Raw genomic sequence first — 17,846 nt, 5'->3', positions numbered from 1 at the left:
CTACAGGGAAGCATGAGGGAGTTTTGGAGTGATGATGGAACTGTTTGGAGTCCTGACTGTGGTGGTAGTTACATAAATCTATGCACGTGACAGAACGCATAGTACAGAATACTCCCCCAAACATCTATAATTTAAAAAATCTCTCTCTCTCTCTCTCACACACACACACACACACACACACACACACACACACACACACACACTCTCTCTCTCTCTCTCTCTCTCTCTCTCTCTCTCGATCTCTCTTTCTCACTGTACAGACTGTATCTTTGTACCATTGGGTACACATAGCCAACTGTGTGCCAGGTATAGTAGCACTAAATATATTTTTTAAATATATTTTAAAAGGTGGGGGTTTATCTTATGCCTAATTATAACGGTAATAATCAACATTTATTGGCTGCTTTTTATTTGCCAAGCACAAAAATGATCCTAGATGCATTATGTTAATGCATTTCTAACACTTAAACCATCCTATTATAAACAAGAATATATTTTGTAGCTATTTCTATTACTTAAACATTTAAAATCTTTTTGGTACTCTGATTCTTTTGGCAAACATTTTTTTAATTTTATTTTTTATTTATTTTTGGCTGCCTTGGGTCTTCGTTGCTGCACGTGGGCTTTCTCTGTTTGTGGCAAGCAGGGGCTACTCTTCGTTGTGATGCGCGGGCTTCTTATTGCAGTGGCTTCTCTTGTTGCGGAGCACGGGCTCTAGGTGCGTGGGCTTCAGTAGTTGTGGCATGTGGGCTCAGTATTTGTAGCTCCCGGGCTCTAGAGCGCAGGTTCAGTAGTTGTGGTGCACAGGCTTAGTTGCTCCGTGGCATGTGGGACCTTCCCAGACCAGGGCTCAAACCCATGTCCCCTGCATTGGCAGGCAGATTCCCAACCACTGGGCCACCAGGGAAGTCCCAAACATTTTTTTTAATTGAGATATAGTTGATGTACAATATTATATAAGTTTCAGGTGTACAACATCGTGATTCACAATTTTTAAAGGTTATACTGCATTTATAGTTATTATAAAATATTGGCTATATTCCTTGTGCTGTACAATATATCCTTGTGGCTTACTTATTTTATACATAGTCGTTTGTGCCTCTTAATCTCCTATTCCTATTTTGCCCCTCCCCCCTTCCTTCTCCCAACTGGTAACCGCTAGTTTGTTCTGTATATCTGTGAATCTGTTTCTTTGTTGTATTCACAAGTTGGCGAACATTCTTAAAAGTATATACAAGCTGCAGCATGTCTTGGAAACTCAAGTTGTAAACTATAGCTATGTAGCAGGATGGCCAGCAGATGGAGACAGAGAACACAAAATGATTCAGACTCAGGGCTCTTACCAAAGCTGTGATTCTCAAGCTCGGGAGCTGCAGCACCTGGATTTCAGGTTGCTCTCGTTAGAGCAGTGTTTCTTACATCTGGCTGCACGTTGGCATTACTTGGGGAACTTAAAAAAAAAAATACCGATTCTGAGTTTAGTGGTCGGGGGTACTTTTGCCATTGGGAGGTTTAAAATCTGCACAAATGATTCTAATTACAGCAAAGTTTCAGACCCACTACTTTAGAACACACACCAACAGGCGGTCTCAAGCTGGCATGTTTCAGAATCACCTGGAGAACTTGTGAAAACAAGTACCCAGACTGTTGTAGTCTTCATTCTTTGGAGAACCAGTGCATATTGAAATGTTGATATATCAACTTAAGACAGTTACATATATAATCAGGACTAAATCTGATATATCAGAGTAACTTCAGGCATCAAATGTTTAAGAAAATTTTATAGGAGAAAAATTTTAATTGAGAAAACGCTAACCATGAACTTAATTTTTCCCCTGGAAATGGAGAGATGCCCTGGGCCACCCCTAGCCTGTCTTGTGTAACACAAGAGTAAGGTTCCCAAGACTGGCCAGCAGGTTCCCTCGTCAGAGAAACATAGCCTACACATGGTGTCGGGTTCCAGAAGTTTATAGTCGTGTTTGGTCATTCCATGGAAGGGCATCAGGAAAAAGTAGAGCTGCTCAGGCAACCGGATTCCCAGCCTTCCTGGTGCAGGCTCCCCCAATTTTTTTCCACTTTCTTTCACCAAAGTGTTTAAATTATTTTAATATTAGAACCATCATAGATTCATCTTCTAAATAACATTTATTGATTTTCCATATTGTACAAGTAATGAATCTTCATTGTGGAACTTTAGGAAAGAACAAAACAATAAATATATGTAAGAAAGAATGACTTGAGATAATCACTATTATCATTTTGATATGTTTCATGATACATGTCTATGTATGTGTATACACTATGTGGACTCACACACACTTCAGTTATGTGTGTGTGCACACGAACACTCTTCCAGATGTATTGTGGGAAATTCGTCTACAAAATTGCGATCATAACCTGTGTACTTTCTTGTAGCCTGCTATTTTACCTAACAATGTATCATGAGCACTAAATACTCTTCTAAAACATGACTTTAATGATTTGATAATAGTCCATAGTATCAGTATTCCGTAATTTATCCAGTTCTCTATGGGACGTGGTTTTCCAATTGTTTGTTGATTTATATGCACTCTTTCATAGATGTTAGAATTTTATCGGGATGTGTGATGTGAGGCAGAGGTGTGACTGTGTGCCTTCCCAAGCAGTCAGCCAGGTGTCTACACCACTGATGTAGTAATCACGCAATAAACAATTAAAACATACTTGGAAAACTATAAGACATTGATGAAAGAAATTGAAGATGATGCAAGCAGATGGAAAGATATACCGTGTTCGTGGATTGGAAGGATTAATATTGTTAAAATGACGATGCTCCTCAAGGCAATCTACAGATTCAGTGTAATCCCTATCAAAATACCAATGACATTTTTCACAGAACTGGAACAAATAATTCTAAAATTTGTATGGAACCACAAAAAGACCCTGAATAGCCAAAATAATCTTAAGAAAGAAGAACAAAACAGGAGGTATCATGCTCCGTGATTTCAAACTATGCTACAAAGCTACAGTAATCAAAACAGTGTGGTACTGGCACAAAACCAGGTACGTAGATCAATGGAACCAAATAGATAGCCCAGAAATGAACCCACATTTATATGGGTAATTAATCTATGACAAAGGAGACCAGAATATACAATGGGGAAAAGGCAGCCTCTTCAATAAATGGTGTTGGGAAAACTGGACAGCTACCTGCAAAGTAATCAAACTGGACTACTTTCTCACACCATGCAGAAAAACAAACTCAAAATAGATTAACGACTTAAATGTAAGACCTGAAACCATAAAATTTCTAGAAGAAAATAAAGGCAGTATTTTTTGGATATGTCTCCTCAGGCAAGGGAAACGAGCAAAAATAAACAAGTGGGACTACATCAAACTAAAAAGCTTTTACACAGCAAAGGAAGCTATCAACAAAATGAAAAGTCCACCTCCTGAAAGGGAGAAGATATTTGCAAACAATATATCTGACAAAGGGTTAATACCCAAAATATACAAAGAACTCATACAACTCAACATCATAGAAACAAACAACCCAATTTAAAAATGGGCAGAGGACCTGAATAGACATTTTTCCAAAAAAAGATGTACAAGGCCAATAAACACATGAAAAGATGTTCAGCACTACTAATCATCAGGGAAATGCAGATCAAAACCACAATGAGATACCACCTCACACCTGTCAGAGTGGCTGTCATCAAAAGGCAACAAATAACAAGAGTCGGCAAGGATGTAGAGAAAAGGGAACCTTCATTCACTGTTGGTGGGAGTGTAAATTGGTGCCACCGCTATGGAAAACAGTATGGAGATTTCTCAAAAAATCAATGATTGTTGATCCTTTACATGAAGGGAGAATCACATATGGTGAAGTTCATGACATGTGTACCTTTTGAGCTGAAATATGAACACTCATGAGCCTAGATGTAAAGAACACTTGCTCTTGGTCAGGGAGGGACTGGTCAGACCCACACCAGCAGGAGGTGGTGAAGTTAGGTAACTGGCCCAAAGTGGCGGAGTCTGAGCTCTTTCCAGTAACAAGCCCACCTTCCATACACAAACCCAAGTGTGTCCCATCACATGGGTTCAGATCGGAGTACCTTCAGGTCCCCACACTTTTGGAAAAAGTTTAGCAATATGTATCCCAAAAGCCTTAAAAATCTTCCCACCTAGGAATGCCACTTCTGGAATTATTGTAAGGAAACCATCCAAAATGCAGGCAACACCTACTGTATAGCACAGAGGACTCTATTCGATGCTCTGTAATAAGCTGTATGGGAAAATAGTCTAAAAAAGAGTGGAGGGCTTCCCTGGTGGCGCAGTGGTTGAGAGTCTGCCTGTCGATGCAGGGGACACGGATTTGTGCCCCCGGTCCGGGAAGATGCCACATGCCGCGGAGCCGCTGGGCCCGTGAGCCATGGCCATTGAGCCTGCGCGTCCGGAGCCTGTGCTCTGCAACGGGAGAGGCCACAACAGTGAGAGGCCCACATACCGCAAAAAAAAAAAAAAAAAAAAAAGAGTGGATATATGTATATGTATAACTGATTCACTTTGCTGTACACCTGAAACTAACACAACATTGTAAATCAACTATACTCTAATAAAAATTAAACAAAGAAAAAACAAAAAACAAAATGCAGGCAAATAGAGATGCATAAAGCTATCCATCACAACATTTTAATGGACAGAACTGGAAATAACCCAGATGTAAAACAGCTGGGCAATGGTTAAATCCACTATGGGACCTCTCTATGTTAAAGACCTTACAACCATTTAAAATGTTTATGAAGGGCTTCCCTGGTGGCGCAGTGGTTGAGAGTCCGCCTGCCAATGCAGGGGACACAGGTTCGTGCCCCGGTCCGGGAAGATCCCACATGCCGCGGAGCAACTAAGCCCGTGTGCCACGACTACTGAGCCTGTGCGCCTAGAGCCCGCGTGCCACAATTGATGAAGCCCGTGCGCCTAGAACCTGTGCTCGGGAACAAGAGAAGCCACAGCAATGAGAAGCCCGCGCACCTCAACGAAGAGTAGCCCCCCCCCCCCCGCTCACTGCAACTAGAGAAAGCCCGTGCGCAGCATAGAAGACCCAGTGCAGCCAAAAATAAATAAATAAAAAGAATGATGCATCTTAAAAAATAAATAAATAAATAAAATGTTTATGAAGAGTTTTGAATGGTGTGGGGACACATTTATGTTATAATGTTAAGGAAATAAAATAGGCTACAAAAATTTAATGCATATGTTTTAATAACAGCTCTGTTGGTACACTAAGGAAGAAAAATTTTCCAGTGTATTAGGAGTGGTTATTTCTGAGTAGAGAGACGAGTGATTTTTCATTCTATTCCATATATTTTAAAAAATATTTTGTCGTTTTATTCTACATGTTTTTGTGTAGTTCCAGGTTTTACACAAAGTGATCAGGAAAAAGTACACATTTATTTAAAAAGAAAACAAAAAGACCAAAAACTGAGTTACCCAGTAAATATAAATGGCATTATAAGCACTATTGTGGTGTCCAGAAGAACTTCCCCTATCTGAATGATGCCAGTTTGGACTGGGGAATGCCGCCCACCAAACCCCAGGGACCACCTGCCCTATGTTGTAGTATCTGTGTAGAACACACATTATTCCTTAACAATTTTATAGAAACTAACTCAGTTTTTTAAACTTAACTACATGTATTTTAAGATAAAATTTTAACTACTCTAAAATTAAAAAATAATACCACTTTCTATTCATGAGACCTAACCATAAAAATAAATACCATAAAGCAAAACAAACTACCAAATTCTAGACTGGTAAAGATTCTGAGCTTGAGCCCTTTTTTCTCTCTGTTTAATAAAAAGTAGGGGCAGAGGGGAGAGTGTTGTCAGGGAGAAAGGGACAGATTAGCAAAGTTTTGAGAGTTATTAAAATGTCCTAGCTCATCAACAGACCCCATGAATCAGAAAGATTGAAAGATAATTGAAGTGATCTTCTCACTGGAGACTTTGATTTGTTTTTAATGATTTGCCCAGCTAGCACCCAAACTGCCCACTATACCACATCCTGGGGGAAAGTGCCAGACAGTATTCCTAGCACCAGTGGATCTCCCTCAGTCTGTGGTCACTTGTCCATCTGGTTTTAAGGTCAAGGACAGGTGTTTCTACCATGAACACCTTTCCATTCCTCTTACAATTCCAAAGTCCTACCTTGTTCAAGACTTTGGTGTTTCCATGCAATACTCCAATGCCTTCATCATTTATTTGCAAAGCATGTTTCGCGGCTTATAAAACCATAAACTTGCTGATACTGTGCCAGTTCTGATCTGAAACAGGCCAGGCAAGTTTAAAAGGGCGAAAAGATGCCACCAGTGCTCGGAAATGGTGGAGGCCAGATAAAAGCTTAGGACACTTAAATTCACTCATTATACAGAGAGGAAACTGAGGCCCAAGAGGAGGGTGGGACCGATGACCAGTGACAGAGTTGGGTTACATCCGGGTCCCCGAATCCCAGTCCAGTGTCACCTCTCTGCTGCACTCCATCTGAAGTTTGCTCAGAACCAAAGTCACTGTTTGCTTTTATCATGAGAGGTTTGCTTACTTTGGAATCTCTTTCCAGCTGCAGGACCAGAAACTAAAATCAGAGACCAATAAAGAAGAGAAGGGTCCTCCTGCAAGTGTTTCTCCTTGCTTCCTAATTAAATGTCAGTGACCTCACTTCTCCCTCTCCTGATTGACACCCAGCTGTGGGCTTGCTTGGCTCAAGGAAGAATCATGGATCTGTGAACTTTGGCAGAAGGTAGGGACCTCATCTCACTCAACGGACATCTAGAGAGACTCTCCATCTGCTAGTGTCCTGGTCCAGCTGCCTCACTCATAGAGGAGACTGAGTCCCCGAGAGGAAGGGTAACTTGCTTAGGGTCGCCCAGCTAGTAAGCAGCAGGGCTAGGCCTGGAATACAAGTCTTCTGCGTCCAAGGTCAGTGCTCACTTTTAAAAAAATGTTTTTAAAATAAAATTCTCTTTTAAACTTGGACAAGGAGAACTGTAGCATCCATGGGACCCTAAATAAAATTCATTTGTTTAATGCGTTCATTCAACAAATCCTGATGAGTGGGATATGCCAATATATGATTGCCTGGCGGCACTAAGGAGCCATCAAGGTTTGAGGTCATGAATCTAAAGTGTGAGCTGCCAGCCTAGCTGAGCATTTTTCTCGAACTTATTCAGGTACATGGGGTCAGGTGCTAAGTGAGCGGAGAGTCAGATCTAACCAGGGCTGTGATATTGCCAAAGGAGTGTGATGAAGGAAGGGGATGAGAACTGAGGGGATGTAAAGAAGTGAATACGATGAAAAATCATAGGATTTAAACGTGAATTTTATTATTAAAAACTTTTCTTTTTTAATTTCACACAATGAATTTTGAAACCGAGTTGTGATGCACGTCCAGGTTGAGATGGTAATATTGTCATCTTTGTTTGGAAGCTGTCTTGAGGGTGTTTGCTTGGGCAGGTTCAACTTGGAGACAGTGGAGGCTCTGCTTGATTTAAATTGTTGTTTGAGCCAGTGCTCGACCTGAGAGCCTCAGGACTTTCCTTCCTCCGGAAGGAGCCTTTTGAGACAAACCTAGGGGCTGGTCAAAGCTCAGGAGCTGCAGCTCAACTTCTAAAGCCCTTTTATAGTGTTATTTGTATAAGTAAATAGTTGGCTTCCTATTTCAGGGAGGGACGTATTTGTCCTCAAGGCTGCCTCGTGTCCTGGGCAACCACCGGGGTGCTGGAAAACACAACTGCTCCTCTCCTGACGTTGTTTTGAAATAGCCAGGGCAATTTGGACCCTTCCACCACAAAAATCAATTGTATACTGAAGCTGAAATGCAAGCCACCCTGCTTCCCCCACTCAGTTTTGTATTCTGTCCATCCCCTACCTCACTGTTAACACTTACTAAGAATCTGGCCTCCTTTCCACTCATTGTAGGTGCCCATGCGGATGATCTGCATTACTTAGTTTTCATTGATGTCAGCGGTGGTAATGATTAAGTGGAAACACCCGACCCCATTCAAACGTCTCCCTCTTCCCTGCTGATCCCCATTGCGAGAGAAAGTACAGCGTGCCTTCCAATATTCCTCCCAGAACTTGTGGCTGGAGTGCAAGTGAGGTGAAACAGTGGAAAGCAAATCCTCCTGATTCCAGTCACACCACCACCTTCCAGCAGCTCCAAATGTCAGCCTCCTCCCCAGGTGGATGCAGCAGTCTTTGGAAAAACTCAATGGATATTTCACTACCAATTGGTACCAAACAATAACTGAAGGTATAAGCAAAGCAGAAGTATATGCATATATAAAAGTGTACCAAGATGCATACTTCTGATGTGTTCTCTTTACGTAAATTGTAACCCAGGATAAAAATTTTAATAAAGCAGAATTCTAGAATCCTAACTAATGTAGGATCTAGGCATGGGGGCAAATCAAGAATGCTGTTACCCACTTTTAAGATCCCAATGTTCTGGGTTGCCTTTGACAAGAGGACATCAAAACAGTGAAGAATGATTGCCGATTGTTGTTTCAAAAACAGAACAATAAAAGGTAAGTCACCCCACCACCACACACACATACACTTGCCCTCACATTCTCAATCCCTAGAATAGATCTGAAAAAGAAAAGCCCAAGAAATTCCAAGCATGCATACCTCCCCAGATAAGACAGAAATGGAAGAAAACCAAACTTTTTAAAGTAAGCATTTTGATCTTCATGCAAACATGGAGTTAATCTTGGGACAGCTAAGCACAATTACACAGATGAATTCATTGTGTGAAATGGTCATTGAGCGTAGAGAATGTTAGTGCCAGTTCAGAGTCCAAGCTCTGTAGGGGTCATACCTGAATCTGCTGAGCTGAGCACATGGAAACCTCGGTGTGCATTCAGGCTTGACCACTCTTTTTAATTTATTTCAGAGTTGCTCACTGGGGTGGCTTCAGGAAATGCAAATAGAATGTCCATAGTGGTGTTTGAAGACTGCAGGGTTTTGATGCATGTTAAAATGAAAATATAAATAAAAATCTCTGTGCCTGTATTTACATGGATTAAAGTTGTTCTTAAGATTATGGTCTGGGGCTTCTCTGGTGGCCCAGTGGTTGGGAGTCCGCCTGCCGATGCAGGGGACGAGGGTTCGTACCCCATTCCGGGAAGATCCCACATGCCTTGGAGCAGCTGGGCCCGTGAGCCATGGCCGCTGAGCCTGCGCGTCTGGAGCCTGTGCTCCGCAACAGGAGAGGCCACAAGAGTGAGGCCCGCGTACCGCAAAAAAAAAAAAAAAAAAAAAAAGATTATGGTCTGATATTTATAATCCTTTACTCTTCCAACTGGTTTTTATTCAATTTTATGCATACAGAGAAGACACAAGCAAAGCACTAGATTGGGTGTGATGGTACCCAGGTTCTAGCTCCAGTTCTGTTTAAATTCTCCAGGAATCCTGGGGTACTTCCTCCTTGACTCTGGGCCTTCACACTTATAAACTGAGGAGTTTGGACCACATGGTCCAGCTCTAGTTCTGAGGCTACAATTCAGTGGAATTTGGAAACACCATTTCACCTCCAGGATTTTATTTTAAGCAAACGAGAAATATTTTTACAATGTAAAATGCATGTGACTCTACAGCCTGATGGGCCTACCAAACCCACAGACTTAGGGCCACAGTTGGAAAGAACTCAAGTCCCTGTTCCAACCAAGAGAAAATTCTAAACTCATCAAGTATCATCCTCCATGGTGAATGTGTAAAAATCAGTACTACAAAGGAACTACGTTATTGAGATGATTCTCTCCCTGTTTATAACCATAAAATATTTGCACTGAAAGAGTCCTTAACAAGCATGGAGGCCCAGAGAGGTTAAGCAACTTGCCCAAGACACACAGGCAGCAGGAGGGAGTCAGGACCAAAATGTAGGTCTCCTCATTCCCAGCCTGGTCAGGACTCCTGCATGTGCCCTTCAGAGTTAGACAATTTCACCTTTAGAATTTTTCTTTCCGGGACTTCCCTGGTGGTCCAGTGGTTAAGAATCTGCCTTCCAATGCAGGGGACATGGGTTCGATCCCTGGTTGGGGAACTAAGATCCCACATGCCACAGGGCAACTAAGCCTGCGCACCCACAGCGAAAGATCCCACATGCCGCAGCGAAGATCCCATGTGCTACAACTAGGATCCGACACAGCCAAATAAAGTAATTAAAAAAAAAAGAATTTTTCTTTCCATATTCACCAGTACCCTTCACGGGGAATGGAAATGTTAATTTTTATTTTTTAGAGTTAATCTTGTTGAAATCCACTAGAGAAATGAATATTGATGAAAAATTCACAGCTGCCTAATCTTAGGACAGTTTCACAACAGAAATGATGAAGGTCTTTGTTCCAAGCTGTCCCTGCCTCATCACCAGAAGCAGAGGAACGGGGAGACAAGAGGAGGAAAGGGGATCCCAGCATTTCTCAGGCGCAAAAGCAGGAGCAGCCTCGACCGCAGACGTGTGTGGGCTGACTTTCTAAGTCTGAATCAGAACAGGGTCCTGGCCTGCTGATGGAGCTCGGGCCTATGGAAAACAAGCTGGTCTTGGAATAAAAAACAAACCCAGGTATGTCCCACAATGTCCACTGATCTTGCATTTTTGGGAAAGACTCCCATTTCCAGCATTCTCAAATGCTTGAGCCACCAACACACATCCCCCCCAAATCAAAGCCTATGCACAAGGCACCACACCTCTCCTCGAATGCACTCGAATTTAGGGACCATATCTGCTACATGTCCACCAGGGAGAGGCGGCAGGGCCTGGAGGCAAGGGGAGGAATTGTCAGCTGAAGCTGACGGGAGTTACGCTGGTGGAAATAGCTCACAACCAGGGGAGCCGAGTTTCACTGCTCTTGAGCTGTGTGACTTGGGCAGGAAACTTACCCTTTCTGTTTCCTCATCTGTTAGGTGGGGAGAATCATACCTCCTGAAGGCATCGTTAAGGGAATTGAAGGAGAAAACATGTTCCCTTCCTCTGTCCCTTTCCTTAGCAGGATCTCTACTGAGAGATGCCACCATTTACTGAGCACCCACTAGGTTGCTCAGCTAGTGGGTGCTCAGTAAGTTCAACTTATCTTTACAACTGAAAGTGTTTTCACACATGTCAGACATGGAGAGATATGGTACCCGAGGTAGGATGTCACTTTGACACCCAACCCTCCCCCAACCCAAACCAGTATTACGGTCATTTGTGAAACAGTGGCATGGCACGTGGTTCACTTGTATATTCTCTGGTGTCTGTAAGATGAACTTCCCTCTTTCTCTTTTCCTTCCCAGTTCCCACTGTATTCCTAGCACTCTCTCCTATAGGTGATGCTTAGCCCTAACCCTTCTTACGTAGGAAAAGCAGCTTCCCATATCTGAAAGAGGAGGGACCGCACTGGACTTGGTGAGACACCCTGTCTTCCAGCCCACATGTCCCCTTCTCACTTTCCCATACACACGGTCACCCACATAGCTCCTTCCATCCTCACACTGGTCACTGCTGGCCATCAAGAAGGTTCAGGTGCAGAAAGAAGTGCCTGTCAGGGGTCAGCCTGGCTCTGCCACTCACTGTGTGACCTAAGCCAGTCCACATTCTCTCTCCGAGCCTCAGTTTCCCCACTGGTAAAAGGAAGGATCTGGATGAGGTGCCCCTCCAGGGCCACTCCAGCGTGGCCTTCATGTGATGAGGGTTATCTTCCACCAGAAGATGCTTCTTTTCCCAGCTCCCAATGTATAAGGACGCCTCCACTCACTCTAGGTGGTTCAGACTTTGTTTAAAAAAGATCTCATTTTACCAGGTTTTTGAGGCCCAAATTATCCCAACGACAGCGGCTAAAAGCAAATCAGATCAAAAAGCATCCATGTGCCTCACCTGAACACAATTTCTGCTTTGAACCTTCTGCCAAGTCTAGGGCTTATCAGCCAAAGTGTATGTGAATTACCATATGAAAGAACTCTCTTGGATCCTATTTAAAAGAAGCCTCTTTTCAATTTAGGTAAGAGAAACACCCAGTCCTCCAGAAAATACATATAAATTTTTGTCTAAATGTCCAAACAGAGTTATGGCCACAGAAGATGTAATTATCTCCTTGTGGGATAAAGGAATCTTCCAGCTACGAGGGAGAACCAAGAAGCCAGAACGTCCTGCTCGAGACGGCAGCAAGGCCACCACAGAAGGTTGTCCACATTGTTCACTGCACAAGGTGCTCCACTGTTGAGAGGGGAGGGACGTTGGAGGGGAGCCTGCCCTCCACTAGCCAAGCCACGTGCCCAGTATGAGATTACGTCAGGTCAAAGGGAGGCGCACCTCTTGGGAATTCAGCAATGGCAGCGTTGATGCTAGCAGACAGCCCCCAGCCTGGAGAAACAGGCCTTTCCTCTGCTTAGAATACATCATCTTCCAGAGGCTCATGGCAAGAGGAGACAGCAGAAAAGCAGAAGTGAAGGTGGGGTCCTGGGGTGGGTGTGAGGAGAAGCTCCTTCTGGAGACCATCTTAGTGTCTGGAGGGGCATGGACCCCCAATGCCTCGCAGTCGGCTTCCAAAAGAGCACTTGAAAGAACCCAGTGAGACTGCTCCCCACTACCCCTGTCCTCCACTAACCCTCATTTAGGGCTCAGCCCAGGCTTCCCTGACCTCCCAGCTGATGCCAGAGCCCTTGTTGTAAGTTCTCAGAACAGCTTTGTTTTTCCTCTATAAGGTTCATGTGGCACTTTGCAATAAGATGTGTGTAAGTGATTTGATTCACCTCTGTCTCCCCGGCCAGACCGTCAGCTGTACGAGGCAGATTGTGTTGGGCTTTGCTCTTGGATCGCCAGCACAGCGTCCGGGGCACGAAGCAGGAACAGAAAAAGGATGGAAATTGTGTGAATGAAAGGGCAGGGGTCTTGCACTTTTGCAGCCCTTCCTGTTTGGGCTCAGAGACATGCAATCTCCATGACCTAAGCCCTGTGCCCAGGCCTAGGGGACAGAGACTAGAGAAGATACACCCAACCCTGGCCTGGCATCCAAAACACACATGAAGACCAATAAAAATACAGCTTTACAAGTTCACCCCAAGAGACTTGGGCATCTAGGATTTGTATGTTTAACAAGGTGCCCCAGGTGATGCCAAGCTGCCTATTAGGGTTGAGAATCCACAGGTATTGTTGCCAATAGGTGTAGGGAACCGAAGATACCAAAGCGCAGGAGCCGAGGGCCCACCTGAAGGCTCACGGAAGGTTTTCTGGTGGAAATGACACCTCAGCCAGGTCTTGATCAAAGTGAGTGACATGGAGAAAGGAGAGAAAGGCTTCTGGGTCAAAGGAACAGCATGAACAAAAACAGAGACCGGAGACTGCGTGAGGCACGCTCATGGGTAAGGGCAGTGGGATTGAACCAAAATGACAAGAATTCGGGCTCCTGGTAGAAAACCAAGCACAAATCACCCACTACTTAACTGGGCTCCCAGAAACTTCTGGGTGGGGAGCCCACATTTCAGCAACCCACAGAGAAGTTCTTCTGCACCCCTTTTTTTTTTTTTTTTTTTTTTTGTGGTACGTGGGCCTCTCACTGTTGTGGCCTCTCCCGTTGCGCAGCACAGGCTCTGGACGCGCAGGCTCAGCGGCCATGGCTCACGGGCCTAGCCGCTCCACGGCATGTGGGATCTTCGCGGACCGGGGCACAAACCCGTGTTCCCTGCGTCAGCGGGCAGACTCTCAACCACTGCGCCACCAGGGAAGCCCTGCACCCTCTTTTAATGCAGGCCCCATTCCTATTTTTGGTTCCATTTACCTTCTTTTCTTATCTTCTTTCTCTATGGAGACTGTGGCCTTATAGAATAGCCTTCTGAGCCCAGTGCCATGAGGGCAGTATTGCCAGGGCCTTCCTTGATAAATAGGCGTGACTTAAGAACTCCAAGTTGTCCTGGCTAGAAATAAGAGATTGCTGAAGCTGACAAAATGGCGGCATCCACAGCCAACAGCTGTGGCCATGGGTGTCCAGTATGGCAACAAAGGGCCATTTTACTTGATAAAGAAGTGATGGCTGGAGCATGAGGGTCAGGCCGCAGGGGGACCTGCACATCATGATTCACCTGTCTTTCCTGGACCCAGAATGGGGGCGGTGGGCTAAGACTGGAAATGACGGAGGGGATGCACATGGGACGGGAGGGCAGACCCTCAGTGACCTGCCCTTCCTGGAGTGGCCGCAATCCACGAGCGGGGGGCTTCAGGCTGTAGGAAGCATCTCTCACCCCCACCCTGGGCTCCCATCCATCCTTCCACATCTTTCCACTGCCTCCTCTCTTCTCGCCCGTTCCGTCCTCTTCTCCCCTCCTGCACGGTTTGGTCCACAGGCCTCGGCTGGGCTGGCAGGCACGTGCTCCCCCTTAAGTGGACTTTTTAGACTGGACTTTTCTACTGAGGCTGGCTGTTGCCTGGACAGGTTTTCTAAGACCAGCGAATATGCTGCAGAGAGGAAGGGAGACTCCTGGGCACATTTCCCCCCACTTTGGAGGGAAAGGGAGGTGGCCCGTAGGAACCGGTGTGGATCTGAAGTTCTCAGTGTCCGCGCCAAGCTGTGGAGCAGGCGTCTTCTGAGAAATGCCCACGCCACAGTTCAGTGCCGCCCCACCGGAGCCTGAACTATCTTGTCTGCTGTCCAGTTACAAATTAATCTCTCGGCATCAGTGATTAACTTACTCGAGCCACAGGAGCTGCTGAACCAAAACAGCCTCTTGGGGTGAAGAGTGTCCAGCGTCGTGCGGTGTGTAGCTCTGCCTGTGACCCTCCTCACTCTGGGCCTTGTGCTGTGTCAGCAGGGGAACAGGGAGGCCAGGGTCCCACTCTGGGCACTGCTGCTCTGGAACGCTCCCCCAGCCCCTCAAAGTGGAGATCCGCACAGCAAAGGGCTGGGGTTTGTTTGTCCAGTATGTTTGTCTGCAAGGAAGGTTTTTAAAATGGGGTTGGGGTGGGTATATCCTCTGGAGACAAATGCCACCTGAATACAACAGGCTGGGACTGATATGGAAGAATGGGGAGCCAAACCTAGGGATTTGATGGATGTTCAGGGAACTTACGGGTCATCTCTTAGAGTATAAACCATCACAGTGGGAAGAGGCCCTGGAGATCATCAGTTGCAACTTCCTAATCCTACAGACACCAAGAGAGAGGGCTTGACTCACCAAAGGTCCCACTTTAGAGCCAGCAGGAGAGAAAGAACACATGTCAAGCTGTGTTTGTTTGTCAGATAAAGGCTCATTTCTTCACCACCGTGAGGATATGCAGCATACCACTCTCTTTGGAGAAAAGACCAGGGAATCCTCCCATACACCACTTGTACCATTTGAAGGTCTCCAAAGTAAAGTTCCCCTGGTTTTTCTGAATAATCCTGAAAAATCTGGTCTCACTTCTTAGTGCCAGGGCTTTTCAGCAATTTAAAAATGATGGCTTTATTCACCTCAGTGGTCATCCCCAGAAAACCCATAATCCCCGTCTAACCATGAGAAAAACATCAGACAAACCCCAACTTAGGGCCATTCTATCAAGAACCTGACCAGTCCTCCAAACGTCAAGGTCATCAGAAACAGGGGAAGCCTGAGACACCATCACAGTTTGGAGGGGCCTAAGGAGACAATGATAATTGAATGCAATGAAGTATCCTGGATGGGATCCTGGGACAGGAAAAGGACGTTAGGGAAAAAGTGAAATCTGAATAAAGTGTAGAGTTTAGTTAATAGGAAGGTAACAGTGCTGGCTCCTTAGTTGGAACAAATGTACCACAGTAGGTAAGATGTTAACAATGGGGGAAACTGGGGGATGGACGTATGGGAATTCTCTACTATCTCAGCAACTTTTCTATACATCTAAAACTTTTAAAAGAAGGCATTTATTTAAAAATTTTTAAATAGTGCCTTTTGATTTACCTCAGACTGGAACATTTATGAGATGTTTAATCACAGCGCCCATAATGTGGTAGGTGTGGGATAACAAGCATCTGAGAGAGGAAAGCAGGAACAGGGAGGGAGGGATGGACAGAGGAGAGACAGAGCAAGAAGACAAGGTGACACGGAGGAGGAGGACATCAAGGTACGAACTACAAAAGTAACTGTAACCATCCAGCCACTGATGACTGCACACACAGGAGGTGGTACATTCAGAGTGGAGTAGTATTGGCCATAAAAACGAATGGAGCCCTGATCATTGCTACACTGTGGATGCAGCTTGGAAATATCACGCTAAGTGAAAAAAGCCAGACACAGAAGAGACCACATTACCGCATGATCCCATTTGTGTGAAATGTCTAGAAAAGGCAAAACCACAGGACAGAAAGTAGATTAGTGGTTTCCAGGGATTGGGGGCAGGGGAGGTGGCAAATGACTGCTAATAGGCAAGGAGTTTATTGCGGGGCTGATGAAAATGATCTGCGATTAGATGGTGGTGATGGCTGCACAACCTTGCAAATATACTAAAACCACTGAACTGTCCCCTTTAAAAGGGTGAATTTTATGGTGTGAATTACATAATAAACTAAAACATAAAATGAAAATGTTAAAAAGTCAATACAACTTAGTCTCTTCCTTCAAGGAGCTCCCGGTGTGCTGGGGGACACTGTTTCGGTCCAGGCAAATGTAAGCCTTTCCCCTTGTCTATAAGCTGCACGGGACAGGAGCTGTGATAGTTTTGTTTACTACTGATCCCAGCACCCAGCACAGTGCCTGGCCCCTAACAGGCTCTCAAGAAGTACTTACTGAATGAAAGATTGAGTGTGTGAAGTCCTACGACGGTTACAAGGTCACAGAGGAGACGCTAAAGGTGCTCAGAGAAATCCAGGGTGCTCAGAAAATCCACAGGCTGTGACGTGGACAAGGTTGACCGTCCCAGGACACCATAAAGATTTTCAAAGCCCTCCCCTGTGACTAATCCATGTGACCCTGACTCACCAAGCAAAGTCTGACAAAGGCGCCTCCTTCCAGCCCACTGCCTACTCCTTCTCCCTGGGACCCCTTCCTCTGGATACCACAGACTTGCAGAAGCCTGAACCGGTCTAGACCGGCTCTGCTCTGCTCAAGGAGCTCACAGTTTAGAGAAAGAGGTGTATGTGCACACACTCTGCTTCTGATTGCTGTGTGCTGAGAAGGAGAACAGAGGCCAGTGCCAATGGCAGTAGGGGGAGCAGTTCATGAGCCTGGGGCAGAGGCAGGTCCCCAAAGGCTTCCCAGAGGAGGTGACATTTCAGCATGAGGAGCCTTGAAACACGAGGAATGGATTGATTCTGAAACGTGGTTTCTGGGTCGGTATATCTCCACTCTACCTTTCACAAATGGTTGGTTGTTTTCCTGTTCCTCCTTCCAAGGAGGGCTTCATAGATCCTTAGAGATAGCCTTTAATATCATCACCAAAGCCCCCATAAGACCCCCAACGTGACTCAGCTACCCAAAGGTAAGTGCCATAAAAAATGAAAACTGCCTTTTGACTTTCTTGAGCCAGCCAGAAGGAGGTGAATATTTTTGAAAGTCTGGTTTCAAGTGCCTTAACACTAGGCGGCTGAGGCTGGCAGTGGAGTGTCATTGACATGTGAGTGACTTGGCAGACAGCTCCCCGTCACAAGCCCGACCAGCGGGGAAGGAAATCTGCAGAACTATGCACTGTAGCCTTGGCAGAATATCAGAGCCGGAGGAGCACAGGATTTGCAGTCAGACAAAGCTGGGTGTGAAAAACAGCCGTGCCGCTCACCAGCTGTGTCCTCTTAGGAAAAACCCGAGTGAACTTTTTGGCCAACCTAGTACAAATCCTGAGCTCAGTTTGCTCGTGTGTAATATGGCGATATAGTCCCCAGCCACCTTGGGTTGCTC

The 17,846-nt window shown here is 45.1% G+C and overlaps 1 protein-coding gene across 2 annotated transcripts in view; it reads left to right on the top strand.

The window, feature by feature from the left end:
• Window positions 1–8,974, top strand: part of HEATR6 (HEAT repeat containing 6) — a 57,923-nt gene extending 48,949 nt beyond the window's left edge. Inside the window, exons 22-23 of one of the 2 annotated variants that reach the window (XR_004347507.1) lie at window positions 6,595–6,774; window positions 7,953–8,974. The gene's annotated coding sequence lies outside the window, so the exon portion shown is untranslated. The remainder of the gene's footprint in view (window positions 1–6,594; window positions 6,775–7,952) is intronic. The other variant, XR_004347506.1, reaches the window with a different exon arrangement.
• Window positions 8,975–17,846: the final 8,872 nt, after the last annotated feature.

This window comes from Phocoena sinus, chromosome 20, assembly GCF_008692025.1.
Source record: "Phocoena sinus isolate mPhoSin1 chromosome 20, mPhoSin1.pri, whole genome shotgun sequence".
Lineage (NCBI taxonomy): Eukaryota > Metazoa > Chordata > Mammalia > Artiodactyla > Phocoenidae > Phocoena > Phocoena sinus.
This window is presented reverse-complemented; position numbering and strand designations above follow the sequence as displayed.